The 4,915-nt window shown below is 45.2% G+C and overlaps 1 pseudogene; it reads right to left on the bottom strand.

Moving 5' to 3' along the window:
* Positions 1 to 230: 230 nt before the first annotated feature.
* Positions 231 to 929, bottom strand: LOC143585731 (G-type lectin S-receptor-like serine/threonine-protein kinase SD2-5 pseudogene; annotated as a pseudogene).
* Between the last annotated feature and the right edge of the window lie 3,986 nt (positions 930 to 4,915).

Genomic DNA, 4,915 nt, shown 5'->3' with positions numbered 1-4,915 from the left:
AGCAAGAGTTACAAGAACAATAAACATTTCCTCAAGGAAACTATCACAATGATCATAGTTTCCAGATTTATTCCAAAAAACAGCAGCCCCGTCATTGGAGAATAGGATATTTGCCAAATCGCTTAGTCCTGTTCAAGACTTCAACTGTCAAGTCAAAAGAAAAAAACAAAAAAAGAAAGAAAATACTAAAAAGACTGCGCGGATATGATCCACAAGAACCTCATGGCTACTTATCTTGGCCCCGAGAGTAGAAATGATGACAAGCGTCCAACTGCTGGTTCCTGTATTCTTGGATCTGTGAAGTTGTAATCCAAGTTCGATTCAACATTCATTCCACCTTCTAATATTTTAACTACCGATGACAATGACGGCCTTCTCTTGAAGTTTGTTTGTAAACACCATGCGGCCACATTCATCATATCCACCACTTCTGTATTACGCACCTGCATATCCTCACTGTGTCTGTCAACCATATCTAACAATGTTCCTTGCTGCTCCCAGCATTCCTGAACGACAGGGAGCAAGTACCAGCTTTCTTCTAGCTGATATCTATCGAAAATTTTTCTTCCACATAAGATCTCCAGTTGAACGATCCCAAAGCTGTATGCATCAAGCTTTTCAGTGATAATTGAGGTCCGCCACTCTGGAGCGATATAGCCTGGGGTTCCTTTTATGGTAGTCATCACTTCGGTTTGAGTTTTGTCAATCAACTTAGATAACCCAAAATCAGATACTTTGGCATTGAAATCGTTGTCTACAAGTATGTTTTGAGATTTAATATCAAGATGCACAATCTTTTGCCTACAATCTTTGCGGAGATATGATAAACCTTTGGCTATATCAAGCATGATTTTCTTTCTGCATTCCCATTCAAGTATTAGTTCCCGAACTCCATGATAGATCCACTTATCTAACGAACCATTACTCATGAAATCATACACTAGAAATCTTTGTGATTTCCATGTACAAAATCCTCTAAGTCTAACTAGATTCAAATGATGAATGCTACCAATAGATTGAACCTCAGCTAGAAATGATTTCTTAATGTGTGAAAGGCCTTCAATACATTTTACTGCAATCTTGGTGCCATCTCCGAGAGTCCCTTCGAAAACTGATCCATGTCCTCCTTCACCAACCTTTTTACTAAAATTCTCTGTGGCGGTTTTGAGTTGTTCATAAGAAAATCGATTCGGCACTCCAGGGACTTGATCAAAATACTCTTACACCATTTTAGCGCGCCTTTTTCGCCTGTGGACTATGTATGTAATAAACCCTATGGTCACAACAAGTAGAAGACTCCCGATTGTTGAACCTATAACTTTTGCAACTTGATGAGACAAACGAGTCTTAGAGCCAAGAACTTGTTGAGACAAACGATGTGATGTAACATTGTGGACTTTTATAAAAGCTAAAGCATGAAAATAAAGTTGATTAGCAGTCTTCATTGTAAATAACTTTGAGGGTAAAAAACATTTTTCGAATGAAGCATTTGAATAATAATGAAAAAAAAAAAGCTGCTTTACAAGTCTCCATACTCACCCCCTCCATGTCGGCAGGAGCGGTGAAGTATGTCATATTCTTAAGTATGATATAATGTTGATCTTGTGTAATATTACATGTGAGGGGAGTAATTTCAGAGCATCCCAATCTGGGTTGGCCATCGTTTACCGGTCTAAAATATTCAAATACGGGGCAACCACATTGTTGATCAGACGAGCAAATGGATTTTTTTCCGCAAGCCATAGGATAATCACACACTCCTAAATAATCATCCTGAAGAGGTAGGTCCCAGCAGAGCCCAGTTGGACCCGCAAGACTCACCTCAAACAGGGACGTCTGCGCAAAGGCTAAACTCGCAACCCCTTGAAGAGGGACGTCTGCGCAGAAACCAACTGGGCCCGCAGGACCCACCATGCTCAGAGACGTGACGTCTTTACGCGCAGTATGCAAGCTGTTCCCGCAGGAAAAGCCTCCCAATGTTGAAGTACTCTGCCTGTTCCCGCAGCTGCGGATACAAGCCATCAGGGAAGGCTACCTGCACAGCAAGGCTACACGCACAAGGCACTTAACTCTTAAATAATTCAGTAATGTCACCTGAAGAAGGAGTGAGCAAGCCGGGAACACTCCCGCACAAAGCCGGGAACACTCCCGCACAAATGAGCCAGTCCGTACGATACTGGAGGATCTTTTGTACTGTACCTGACGAGGTATGGACAAAAGATCTGACCAAAGATACGACAGCTCACTGACAACAGTATGACGAGCAGCACGCTCTTGTACTGTATGTCACTATTAGCCGCTGCCTACTCACCAACCTGTCGGAGGACGTGCATAGCCTGCAGTTGGTGGAACAGGAATAGTACACAGCCGGCCTGGTCATTATCAGCCGCTGCCTACCCACCAACCACCAGCATGGCATGTGCGTAGCCCACGGTTGGCAGAACAGGAACACTATTCAGCCGGCTGTACCTGCTTGGAAACCTACCTTCGGCTATAAATACTCCAACACCTTGGAATGGTATCATCTTATCTCATATTTCATATCTTGATATATTACCTGATATCTGCTCTAGTCATTCTCTTAATATACACTTATATTCAAGAGCAATCTAGTCTGATTCTCACGCCGGAGGGTGGTCACAAGGAGGTACCCCCCCTTCTCAGTGACGAGCTCACGGTGTCTGTTTTGCAGATTATCAGAAGAACCATCTTCTCCGGATCTAACCCCTCGTGGGAAACATCTATTTAACCCCCAGATTATCCGTACTCTGCCCAGGGTCGATTAGTGTTTCTTCATTGGCGCCATCCGTGCATAAAAGCTAGAACTTAAGTCTTTTTCAGTTTTCTCAAAACTTCTGGAAAAATGGTTAAAGTTACTCCGGTCCCAAAACCAACGAGTGACCAAGAAACCCCGGTAACCACAACCCCAGCTACTGGGGGAATACCGGCGACTACACAGTTATTACGAACACTACCCCGGTTACCCAAGCCGGGGCAAGTGCAGTAAATTTTACGAACACTACCCCAGTTACCCGAGCTGGGGCAAGTGCAGTAAATAATCTTTCACTGGGATTCACCGATACCCAGTTAGAGAGACAACGAACGAGGCTCCCCCGCCAAACACTCGATGAAGTTAAAGCGTGGGCGGAAGCACGTCAAAAAGAATTCCAAGCTGAGTTGGATGAACGCTTACGTTCACTCCAACAGGCTGATGAATTCGGAGAATACTTGGACGATGATTCGGAGGAATCCGATAGTGACGCAAACCCTCGTCATAGGGCGAAAGGGAAGCGTAAGGAAACGGACTCCCAACCGAGAAGGCATTTTTGAGAAACCTTCAAACCAAAAAACGCGGGTGGAAACCCACGTGACTTCTCCAAAACATTTAGACCAACTGCTGCAAATGCGGGAACGTCCAAATTTGCAAGGGACATTGCGGAAGCAATCGCCCCGAAAAGTGCCAAACAGATGTCCAACATCGGCACTTACGATGGTATATCTGATCCAGACGATCATTTGAACAGATTCATAGCGGGGGCAACCGTCAGTAATTGGACGGAACCTACGTGGTGTTACATGTTCCAAATGACGCTTGTTGGGCCAGCTAGAGCGTGGTTCGATCGTCTACCGGTCCACCACATCTACGATTGGGCAGACTTCCAGCAGAAGTTCAGCCAACACTTCAGCCAACAAAGAAAGTATACCGAAGAGCAATGGACAATCCTCAACTGCATCCGAGAGGAAGATGAGTCTTTACTAGACTTCATCACGCGCTTCAATTCAAAGAAGCTAAGTCTGGGCACTATTAGCGAAGATCTTGTTCGCGCTGCTTTCATCCAGGGCGCGAAAGACCCAGAGCTCATCCGCACCTTAACGGGTAAAGATATCATGCCATCCACATGGGATGCCGTCATGACAGCAGCTAAACGCTTCGAGGAAACGGAGAAGCAACTGGGTAGAGATCTCCCCCAGAGCACAAACCTTTACACCCAGAAAACAAGAGAAGACAACGTCCTTACCGCCCGACTTAACAAAAAGCGGAAGCTAGGCATTTGGCAGTCAGGGGTAAACTTTGACACCTCATCCGGCTTGCAACATCGGTTAGGCGGAAGGGATAACGTGCAGTCGAACCAGAACTCCAGATGGACGCCACTCACCAAAGGCGTCACCGAGATATTCGCCACTGAGAAGCTCCCATGGCCAAAGGCTCCAATAATCCGACATCGTCACAATGCTGATCGGAGCAAATACTGTGACTTTCACAGGACAAAAGGCCACAACACTGAAGAATGCACAGACTTGAAGGACATCGTCGAAGCATTTGTCAGAGATGGGACGCTCACGCACCTCGTGGCGTAATGAACGCTGAGCAGGCTAATGCGTGTAGAACCCCAGTTGGGGAAAACACGAATAAAACTGCAGCTTCAATGTCGAGACTACATACTGCGTAAACAACGAGATCCCGAACCAGGCGCATATCGGCTCAATGGCACTCCCATCCCAACAACATGGAAGGGAGCTCAATTACACAGTTTCCATGTAGATCAATTCCAAACTTGTAAAGAAAAGGCCCAGAGCCACTTCTAATGGAAATGATTCCCCTTATCACATTGATGATGCTGGTCTTACATTTATACTTATGAACTTTCCACACTGATGCGCCGGTCTTGACCGCATACATAAGTGGGGAAGTAAGTCGTTGCGTGTGGAAGGCGGCAAAACCCGCATAAACACAAAAAACGGCAAACCTTCACGCAGGTCAGTCATAGGTAAAGTTTGGTAATCCCACTAAATGAAAGTGCCGGCTTACCCGCACAAATCATGATAGAGGAAACCGAACTAACCTATTGACAACCACGCGTCGAACGGTTAATTTATTCAAAACACTGATATGCCGGTTTTCACCGCATAAATA

This window comes from Bidens hawaiensis, unplaced genomic scaffold (genome assembly GCF_021521415.1).
Source record: "Bidens hawaiensis isolate Kalapana, Puna unplaced genomic scaffold, B.hawaiensis_p1.1 tig00034153_1, whole genome shotgun sequence".
Lineage (NCBI taxonomy): Eukaryota > Viridiplantae > Streptophyta > Magnoliopsida > Asterales > Asteraceae > Bidens > Bidens hawaiensis.
This window is presented reverse-complemented; position numbering and strand designations above follow the sequence as displayed.